This window comes from Triticum aestivum, chromosome 5D (genome assembly GCF_018294505.1).
Source record: "Triticum aestivum cultivar Chinese Spring chromosome 5D, IWGSC CS RefSeq v2.1, whole genome shotgun sequence".
Classification (NCBI taxonomy): Eukaryota; Viridiplantae; Streptophyta; class Magnoliopsida; order Poales; family Poaceae; genus Triticum; species Triticum aestivum.
Genome location: NC_057808.1, coordinates 186,966,124 through 186,977,919, shown reverse-complemented (window position 1 = coordinate 186,977,919; position 11,796 = coordinate 186,966,124).

Genomic DNA, 11,796 nt, shown 5'->3' with positions numbered 1-11,796 from the left:
TGTAATTTCGAAATACAGAAGTATAGGCTGTTTTTAGAGTCCGTATGTGTGGGGAAACAAGAGATAGGGTTGGTTTCGGACCCCTTCCTCAAGGGCCACGAAATTCCCCCCTCTTCCTCCATATATACAGCCCTTAGGGCGTCGTTTAGACTTTGGGTTTTGTTTAGATTAAAAGTTCGCCATAGCTGCAACTTCGCGTACTTCGTTTGTGTTCAGCGACCAGACAAAGGCGTCACAGAACTCCACCTTGATCTATAAAGCTTTCATCTTATATTTGCAATATCCAGATTGCAATCTCAGTTTCTTGCTTGTTCTTCGTTTGCTCGCAGGAAACAGACCCTCGTGGTCAGGTTGATCGTGCTCCGGCGTGGTCGATAACCTCTCGGAGTTGGTTTAGCGATTGCTAAGGCGCGACGTCCTCGCACGTTCGTAGTCGGATCGTCAAAGTCGACTTCCACCAAAGCGATATCCATCATCTCATCGAAAGACGGGACACCTTTGCCTCTATCAACAATCAACACACATACGCGATCTACCATCCTTTTGAGGCACAAGTATAATAGGAACAACACAAGGACTAAGAGATTCGCGTATATAACCTTTGTCGAGCAGCTCCTGTACTTGACGCATAATCTCCTTCGTCTCCTCTGGATTGGTACGGTATGGTGCACGGTTGGGTAGCGATGCACCGGGAATTAAGTCAATTTGATACTCAATCCCTCGAATAGGTGGTAATCCCGGTGGCACGTCTTGTGGAAAGACGTCAGCGAACTCCTGCAAAATGTTAGTGACAGCAGGGGGCAAAGAGGAAGGCACGTCCTCGAATGAAAATAATGCCTCTTTGCACACAAAAGCATAGCAAACAGATTTGTTGAAATCTAGCTCATCAATATCAGATTTTGTGGCAAGTAAACATGCACTTTTCAATTTAATTTCAGAAACAACACTAGATGATTTATTATTAGGTTTCATTTGTTGCTAAAATTCTTTTGCCACAATCTGATTTTCACTCTTATTTTTCACCTATTTTGCTTTATTAGCTCTATTAATGTCATCTTTCAAAATGGAATCAGGAGTCATAGGAATCAAAGTAATATTTTTATCCTTATGAACAAGAGTATACTGATTGTTTCTACCATGGTGTACAGAGTTTTTATCAAATTGCCATGGTCTACCAAGTAATAAGGAACATGCTTGCATGGGTACCACATCACAATCAACATAATCAGCATATGTAGAGATACTAAAATGCACACGAACAGTACGTGTTACCTTAACCTTGCCGCTGTTGTTGAACCATTGGATATAGTAAGGATGTGGATGTGGTCTTGTGGTGAGAGATAGTTTCTCCACCATCTCCATGCTAGCCAAGTTGTTACAGCTCCCTCCATCTATGATGACGCGAACAGAACGTTCCTTCACAACTCCCTTTGTATGGAACAAATTATGCCTCTGATTTTGCTCTACTTGTGTGACCTGCACACTCAAAACACGTTGAGCAACTAAACATTCATACCTGTCAGCGTCTTCAGGAGCCATGTATTGCATCTCATTTTCAGAATCATCTCCACCATATTCTTCACGTGTAATAAGAGCCAAAGTCTCCTCATCATAGTCACTAGCGGACTCATACCCACCATCCTCAGTAGCAATCATTACACGCTGAGATTTGCATTCTCGCGCATAATGTCCTCTTCCCTTACAACGACGACAAATAATATCACTTGTGTGCCCTGTTGATGCCATGGAAGAAGAAGAGCTCTGTGCAGGCCCGGCAGGTGCGCTCTTGGCAGATAGTGGTGGTTGTGCCTGCTTTCTTGTATCACGGCTGGAGGTGGAACCTGATGGAGGTGCTGGTGCAGTGGAAGTAGAAGATGCACGCGGTGTCCATGATGAAGGTCGACCTGCAGAAAAGTTAGTACGCGGCAATGCTTGTCGATCCTGCACTTCACGTTCAGCTTTACAAGCAAGATGGAATAAACGAGTGATATTAGTATACTCCTTATACTCTAGAATGGTCTGAATCTCTCTATTTAAACCACCCATAAAACGTGCAAGCATAGCTTCATTCTCCTCAACAATACCACATCTAATCATGCCAGTTTGTAATTCCTGATAATATTCTTCTACAGAATTTTTCCCTTGTCGTAAACGCTGCAGTTTTTGAAGCAATTCACGTTGATAATATGGTGGAACCCAACGAGTACGCATAGCAGTTTTCAAAGCAGCCCAAGTAGCTGGAATAGGATATAATCTACAATGTTCAGACCAGCATACACATGCAAAACTAGTGAAAGCACAAACAGCAGCAGCAACCCGTCTCTCCTCGGGATATTGTAAACATGTAAAACGTTGTTCAGTTTCTAACTCCCAAGTAAGATATACATCAGGAATGTATCTACCCTCAAACGGTGGAATATTCAATTTCAGTTTAGGAACATGGTCATGATCTCGTACCTGAGGTGGTGGTGCATGCCTACCGTTGCGAATATATACCTGAGGTCGACCTGCTGGAGGTGGTGCTGGTGGCTGCACGTAGTTCTGATTTTGATCAACCTCATCCTCATAATCGCCCGCATAATCGTCATCCTCCTCAGCCGCCGCAGTAGCAGGAGCCAAAGAAGCATCAACAGTAGGTGCAGCGGCACCCGAATTTTGACCAGTCTCAATTGGAACGCGCTGTGCTCGTCCCACTTGATTTGGAAGGCGGCGTTGGAGATGTGCTTGTTGTTGTTGTAGAGGTGCGACAGGTGCAGCCGGTGGTGGTTGGGGATGACGCTTGAGCAATTCATTAAACCTGTTATCCAGCTTTGTCTCAAACGACTTCTCCACGTCATCTATCTTCTCCATAGCCTCTTCAAACCTGTTTAGCGCATCTCCCACCTGGCCACTCATCATTTGCTGAAATTTATCATGCAACCCCTTGTTCGTCATGTTCTCCCAATCAGTCTCATCGGCTTGTGATCCTGCCATGGTTAGCAGCAATAGAAACACAAAAGAATATGATCCTATAGACTACTAGGAAGTGGTGGTCATGGTGGTGTGTCACAAATCCTTCAAGCGAATCTCAAATTCTTACCAGTTCTTACCCAGCAGCAGGTGGTGATCGGCAACCGTTGTAGTCCTCTCAAAGCTTGGATAGAGCGATTACTAGGGAGGGTCAAACGCACGACATAGATGTATGTTGTAGCAAAAAGGGTCAGCAATAATCAATTCAGATATGCAAAGTTGAATAAACGCTCAACGACGGTACTGTGCTGGTCCTAGGCTAGACCGTGATAGAGGCGAGGGTGTCCCGATCTTTCGATGAGATGATAACTATCGATTTGGTGGAGACGACTTTGACGATCCGACTACAAACGTGCACGACGTTGCGCCTTAGCAATCGCTAAACCAATCTCCTGAGGTTACTGACGATGCCGGAAGCACGACCAGCCTGACCACGAAGGTCTATTCCTGCAAGCAATCGAAGAACGAGCAAGAATATGATAATGCAATCTGAATATTGCGAATATATATGAAGTATTGATAGTGGTGGGGATCCGTAAGCGGTCTTGGTCTGGTCGTTGGACACAAACGAAGTACACGAAGTTGCAATGGCTAACTTTTAACTAAACAAATCCCAAGGAAAAAGCTACTAGATGGATCTACTTATATAGGAGCAAGGGGTGGCGGCCAAGGAGGTGGGAGGACGTCCCAAGGCAGCCTAAAACCAACCCTAGGTCGTACAAGGCTCATGGGCCCAAGTGGAGGTGATGCAACACCTTTGGACTTGTAGTTTGACTCGGATTCTGGTGCAACGTCAGATTGTTTCGACCATAACTCAATGCTCCGGACGAATTTAAAGGTGAATCCAATTGGGTTGGAAAGAGCACGAAATCTAGTTTCCAACAAAAAAAGAATCACCCAATTCGGAGTCCGTATGAAAAAGTTGTTGGCGTTTTGAGTCAGGTATGTCTGTGCAGTCCGAATCTGAATCCAGAACGTGAGAGACTTGGACTCTATCTTCTCTTGGCCCAAAAGTGACGTGAGAGGACTTTTTGAACAGAACCTAAACTTCTCCTTTTGTCTTATCTTCATATGTGGATTGTACAAATGTCCCATACACCTGCAATTAGACAAAACACAAAAGTGTGTGAAGTATTTTTGTTCTGGATAACATAAATAGATTATTGAATAGTTTGCACTAGAAATCACCTGACAAATATGCATGTATGCAATATTTTTGGTCGTATCCAAGGTAGTCATGTCCTCATCATCCTCCCCTTCTTGAAAACAAAGCCGTCCTCGGCGTTGCTTAATCTGAAATGTGGCTAACAAAAGAGACAAGGTGTACATGTTGTATATGTATATGTCATCCATTTTTACTTCCCGTGGATTTTGCACATATGACACATGTATACATGAGTAACTTTCATAGTTAATAAAATATAAAGCCAAAATATTATCACAAGAAGTAGAAGGCATGAAAGTATTGCAACTCAATTTGCACATATAAGTGAAGCTCTTATTCATATGAAAAGATGGACAATATTCATCATTAAACCATCCCAACATTGATGAACCATCACCAAGATGAGAGGTCATATCAAAATGATTAAACATTGGCACAATTATTTTCAAACATATTTGATCCAAATCTGATTTATTCCCTGATTCACTTGATTCTTTTGCATCGATAGTTAATTCAATGGGCTCACTCAAAATTGTTTGATCACATGGCAAAGTCAAATCATCAACATAGTCCTCTAAGGTAGCTGGTGTGATCAAAGTAGTGGGTAGCTCACCGCATGGTGCACTTAAATTGACAAGACATTCATCATACTCATGTGGAAGTGGAAGATTAGTACCTTTGTCATTACCTCTTATGATTAACTCAGATGAGGTAGGCACTCTCGGTGATGATGTGTCACATGGTGGAGGTGATGTAGTCCTCACAACAACGGATGTGGTTGTCATAGTATGCTTAGTAGTTGAAGGGACAACCGTATCAACTCTTGGAATGTGCATCTCGCGCTTGTTCTCCTTGTGCGCAGCACGTCGTTTTATTTCCTGTTTCGCTTTGCAAGCAAGATGAAACAAATGGTCCATAGGATAACACTCTTCATGTATTAGTATCTCCTGAATGTCACGATTTAATCCTCCCCAAAATCTATCCATAAAATCTTCTTCACTTTCTTCTAAAGAGGAATGCAGCAAGGTAGTTTGTAAAGTATCATAATATTTCGTTACGGTGTCACTACCTTGTTTTAAATGTTGCAACTTTGTAATCATGTCACGAGTATAATAAGCGGGAACGAATGTATGTCGCATGGCAAGTTTCAAATCATCCCAAGTAGTAGGTATATCATTAGGGTGTAACCGACAATATTCACTCCACCAAACTACAGCATAACCAGTGAAAGAACCAACCGCAACCTTAACTTTTTTACGTACATCAAAATTATTGGAAGCAAATATATTATTTAGGTCAAACTCCCATTCAATATATAAAGCAGGTCTAAAACGGCCATTAAATGGTGGTATAGAAACATTAACCTGATCATGTGCATTTGGATGTTTGTGCACCTCTCGTGACGGTTGTGGTATTTGCATAGGTGATGGCACATCTCCCACGATTGACAAACCCCATGAATTGACTCTAGATCCTGTCATGATTAGTAGAAACAAGAAACAAAATTCAAGAATAATGTTCCTATGAACTACTAGGATGTGGTGGTAAAGCGCTCACAGTAAAGCAAATATCAATATCTTACAAGTTCTTACCAAGCAGCAGGTGGTGACAGGCAACCAGCGGTGTCAAATAACTCCAAAGATTGAGTAAAGCGATTGCCAGGGGAACGTACGTATACACGGTGTAGAAATATGTGGAGCTAGGTTGGCTATATATGGTAGCAAAATATTAGCAATAATCAATTCAGAGATGCAATGTTGAATAAACGCTCAACGACGGTACTGTGCTGGTCCTAGGCTAGACCGGACTAGAGACGCGAGCCTAGAACACTAATGAGGTCACGGCGTAGCACAATTAGCATCAATGAAGGATACTAAGTAGCTCTGGACAGCAAGATATAAGTGAAGATCACAACGGCAGTAAAGATAATGATGAAAAACAACTGCCAAGCAGGATATACAACAACTCTCTCCAACTTTCCTCTTGAAAAGTTTGTGCCAATTTTCTGATAATTTTTTTCAAAGAATGCTACTAACTCAAGCTTTCCAATGCAAAAAGAATCACTCAATTCCGAGTTGATATGAGGAGTCAAAGAATTCTGAAACTGGCTTGAAAAACTGGAATAAGCTGTGTCCGCGAACTTCGGACGGCAAAAAGACCTATTTAGAAGACGATTTTGAGGTGTCAAATAGTGAACTAGTCTCTGCAACTATTTAGATGCGGCTCGTCGCTAGCTTTCATTTGAGTACTCGTGGAGCCAAAACTGACTTCGTATGAGGAAGTTATGCCTGTTTTACTGAACAGTGCACAAAACAGATTCCAATCCGAATTCAACTACGAGATTGAGTCTAGATAGATCCGAATTTTTGTTTTTTTTTCTTCTCTTTTTTTTCCTCACACTTTTTTTTTCTTTTTCTTTCTCTCTTTTTTTTGAACTTTTTTTCTCTCTTTTTTTTTCTTTTTTTTCTCTCCCTCTTTCCAAAACAAAATAGATAAGATGCAGATTGGATCAAGCGAAGATGTGAACAACCTCAACTATGATGAAGACAATGAACGGTGGGTAGCACGTGGTGGAAATTGATGAATGGGATGGTGGACAGCGGAAGGAATAATGATGCAGCGGCGGCGTGACTAATGTGAACAGAACTCGAAACTCTAAAGGAACTAGACACTAAGACCAGCAACTCGACACGACGATGCAACCGATAATTCAATAATGCAAACAATGAAAAGAAAACTGCAAAGGCTCAGACTGGCTTGGACAAAGGATGAATAGATCTAACTTTTTTGTGGCTTTTTCTTGGACAATAGGTAAGAAAATAAATCTAATCTAGGGGAAACTGGAAATTCTCACCGAGCAACCTGAAAACTGATACCACTTGATAGAGGCGAGGGTGTCCCGATCTTTCGATGAGATGATAACTATCGATTTGGTGGAGACGACTTTGACGATCCGACTACAAACGTGCACGATGTTGCGCCTTATCAATCGCTAAACCAATCTCCTGAGGTTACTGACGATGCCGGAAGCACGATCAGCCTGACCACGAAGGTCTATTCCTGCAAGCAACCGAAGAACGAGCAAGAATATGATAATGCAATCTGAATATTGCGAATATATATGAAGTATTGATAGTGGTGGGGATCCGTAAGCGGTCTTGGTCTGGTCGTTGGACACAAACGAAGTACACGAAGTTGCAATGGCTAACTTTTAACTAAACAAATCCCAAGGAAAAAGCTACTAGATGGATCTACTTATATAGGAGCAAGGGGTGGCGGCCAAGGAGGTGGGAGGACGTCCCAAGGCAGCCTAAAACCAACCCTAGGTCGTACAAGGCTCATGGGCCCAAGTGGAGGTGATGCAACACCTTTGGACTTGTAGTTTGACTCGGATTCTGGTGCAACGTCAGATTGTTTCGACCATAACTCAATGCTCCGGACGAATTTAAAGGTGAATCCAATTGGGTTGGAAAGAGCACGAAATCTAGTTTCCAACAAAAAAAGAATCACCCAATTCGGAGTCCGTATGAAAAAGTTGTTGGCGTTTTGAGTCAGGTATGTCTGTGCAGTCCGAATCTGAATCTAGAACGTGAGAGACTTGGACTCTATCTTCTCTTGGCCCAAAAGTGACGTGAGAGGACTTTTTGAACAGAACCTAAACTTCTCCTTTTGCCTTATCTTCATATGTGGATTGTACAAATGTCCCATACACCTGCAATTAGACAAAACACAAAAGTGTGTGAAGTATTTTTGTTCTGGATAACATAAATAGATTATTGAATAGTTTGCACTAGAAATCACCTGGCAAATATGCATGTATGCAATATTTTTGGTCGTATCCAAGGTAGTCATGTCCTCATCATCCTCCCCTTCTTGAAAACAAAGCCGTCCTCGGCGTTGCTTAATCTGAAATGTGGCTAACAAAAGAGACAAGGTGTACATGTTGTATATGTATATGTCATCCATTTTTACTTCCCGTGGATTTTGCACATATGACACATGTATACATGAGTAACTTTCATAGTTAATAAAATATAAAGCCAAAATATTATCACAAGAAGTAGAAGGCATGAAAGTATTGCAAACTCAGTTTGCACATATAAGTGAAGCTCTTATTCATATGAAAAGATTGACAATATTCATCATTAAACCATCCCAACATTGATGAACCATCACCAAGATTAGAGGTCATATCAAAATGATTAAACATTGGCACAATTATTTTCAAACATATTTGATCCAAATCTGATTTATTCCCTGATTCACTTGATTCTTTTGCATCGATAGTTAATTCAATGGGCTCACTCAAAATTGTTTGATCACATGGCAAAGTCAAATCATCAACATAGTCCTCTAAGGTAGCTGGTGTGATCAAAGTAGTGGGTAGCTCACCGCATGGTGCACTTAAATTGACAAGACATTCATCATACTCATGTGGAAGTGGAAGATTAGTACCTTTGTCATTACCTCTTATGATCAACTCAGATGAGGTAGGCACTCTCGGTGATGATGTGTCACATGGTGGAGGTGATGTAGTCCTCACAACAACGGATGTGGTTGTCATAGTATGCTTAGTAGTTGAAGGGACAACCGTATCAACTCTTGGAATGTGCATCTCGCGCTTGTTCTCCTTGTGCGCAACACGTCGTTTTATTTCCTGTTCAGCTTTGCAAGCAAGATGAAACAAATGGTCCATAGGATAACACTCTTCATGTATTAGTATCTTCTGAATGTCACGATTTAATCCTCCCCAAAATCTATCCATAAAATCTTCTTCACTTTCTTCTAAAGAGGAATGCAGCAAGGTAGTTTGTAAAGTATCATAATATTTCGTTACGGTGTCACTACCTTGTTTTAAATGTTGCAACTTTGTAATCATGTCACGAGTATAATAAGCGGGAACGAATGTATGTCGCATGGCAAGTTTCAAATCATCCCAAGTAGTAGGTATATCATTAGGGTGTAACCGACAATATTCACTCCACCAAACTACAGCATAACCAGTGAAAGAACCAACCGCAACCTTAACTTTTTTACGTACATCAAAATTATTGGAAGCAAATATATTATTTAGGTCAAACTCCCATTCAATATATAAAGCAGGTCTAAAACGGCCATTAAATGGTGGTATAGAAACATTAACCTGATCATGTGCATTTGGATGTTTGTGCACCTCTCGTGACGGTTGTGGTATTTGCATAGGTGATGGCACATCTCCCACGATTGACAAACCCCATGAATTGACTCTAGATCCTGTCATGATTAGTAGAAACAAGAAACAAAATTCAAGAATAATGTTCCTATGAACTACTAGGATGTGGTGGTAAAGCGCTCACAGTAAAGCAAATATCAATATCTTACAAGTTCTTACCAAGCAGCAGGTGGTGACAGGCAACCAGCGGTGTCAAATAACTCCAAAGATTGAGTAAAGCGATTGCCAGGGGAACGTACGTATACACGGTGTAGAAATATGTGGAGCTAGGTTGGCTATATATGGTAGCAAAATATTAGCAATAATCAATTCAGAGATGCAATGTTGAATAAACGCTCAACGACGGTACTGTGCTGGTCCTAGGCTAGACCGGACTAGAGACGCGAGCCTAGAACACTAATGAGGTCACGGCGTAGCACAATTAGCATCAATGAAGGATACTAAGTAGCTCTGGACAGCAAGATATAAGTGAAGATCACAACGGCAGTAAAGATAATGATGAAAAACAACTGCCAAGCAGGATATACAACAACTCTCTCCAACTTTCCTCTTGAAAAGTTTGTGCCAATTTTCTGATAATTTTTTTCAAAGAATGCTACTAACTCAAGCTTTCCAATGCAAAAAGAATCACTCAATTCCGAGTTGATATGAGGAGTCAAAGAATTCTGAAACTGGCTTGAAAAACTGGAATAAGCTGTGTCCGCGAACTTCGGACGGCAAAAAGACCTATTTAGAAGACGATTTTGAGGTGTCAAATAGTGAACTAGTCTCTGCAACTATTTAGATGCGGCTCGTCGCTAGCTTTCATTTGAGTACTCGTGGAGCCAAAACTGACTTCGTATGAGGAAGTTATGCCTGTTTTACTGAACAGTGCACAAAACAGATTCCAATCCGAATTCAACTACGAGATTGAGTCTAGATAGATCCGAATTTTTGTTTTTTTTTCTTCTCTTTTTTTTCCTCACACTTTTTTTTTCTTTTTCTTTCTCTCTTTTTTTTGAACTTTTTTTCTCTCTTTTTTTTTCTTTTTTTTCTCTCCCTCTTTCCAAAACAAAATAGATAAGATGCAGATTGGATCAAGCGAAGATGTGAACAACCTCAACTATGATGAAGACAATGAACGGTGGGTAGCACGTGGTGGAAATTGATGAATGGGATGGTGGACAGCGGAAGGAATAATGATGCAGCGGCGGCGTGACTAATGTGAACAGAACTCGAAACTCTAAAGGAACTAGACACTAAGACCAGCAACTCGACACGACGATGCAACCGATAATTCAATAATGCAAACAATGAAAAGAAAACTGCAAAGGCTCAGACTGGCTTGGACAAAGGATGAATAGATCTAACTTTTTTGTGGCTTTTTCTTGGACAATAGGTAAGAAAATAAATCTAATCTAGGGGAAACTGGAAATTCTCACCGAGCAACCTGAAAACTGATACCACTTGATAGAGGCGAGGGTGTCCCGATCTTTCGATGAGATGATAACTATCGATTTGGTGGAGACGACTTTGACGATCCGACTACAAACGTGCACGATGTTGCGCCTTATCAATCGCTAAACCAATCTCCTGAGGTTACTGACGATGCCGGAAGCACGATCAGCCTGACCACGAAGGTCTATTCCTGCAAGCAACCGAAGAACGAGCAAGAATATGATAATGCAATCTGAATATTGCGAATATATATGAAGTATTGATAGTGGTGGGGATCCGTAAGCGGTCTTGGTCTGGTCGTTGGACACAAACGAAGTACACGAAGTTGCAATGGCTAACTTTTAACTAAACAAATCCCAAGGAAAAAGCTACTAGATGGATCTACTTATATAGGAGCAAGGGGTGGCGGCCAAGGAGGTGGGAGGACGTCCCAAGGCAGCCTAAAACCAACCCTAGGTCGTACAAGGCTCATGGGCCCAAGTGGAGGTGATGCAACACCTTTGGACTTGTAGTTTGACTCGGATTCTGGTGCAACGTCAGATTGTTTCGACCATAACTCAATGCTCCGGACGAATTTAAAGGTGAATCCAATTGGGTTGGAAAGAGCACGAAATCTAGTTTCCAACAAAAAAAGAATCACCCAATTCGGAGTCTGTATGAAAAAGTTGTTGGCGTTTTGAGTCAGGTATGTCTGTGCAGTCCGAATCTGAATCTAGAACGTGAGAGACTTGGACTCTATCTTCTCTTGGCCCAAAAGTGACGTGAGAGGACTTTTTGAACAGAACCTAAACTTCTCCTTTTGCCTTATCTTCATATGTGGATTGTACAAATGTCCCATACACCTGCAATTAGACAAAACACAAAAGTGTGTGAAGTATTTTTGTTCTGGATAACATAAATAGATTATTGAATAGTTTGCACTAGAAATCACCTGGCAAATATGCATGTATGCAATATTTTTGGTCGTATCCAA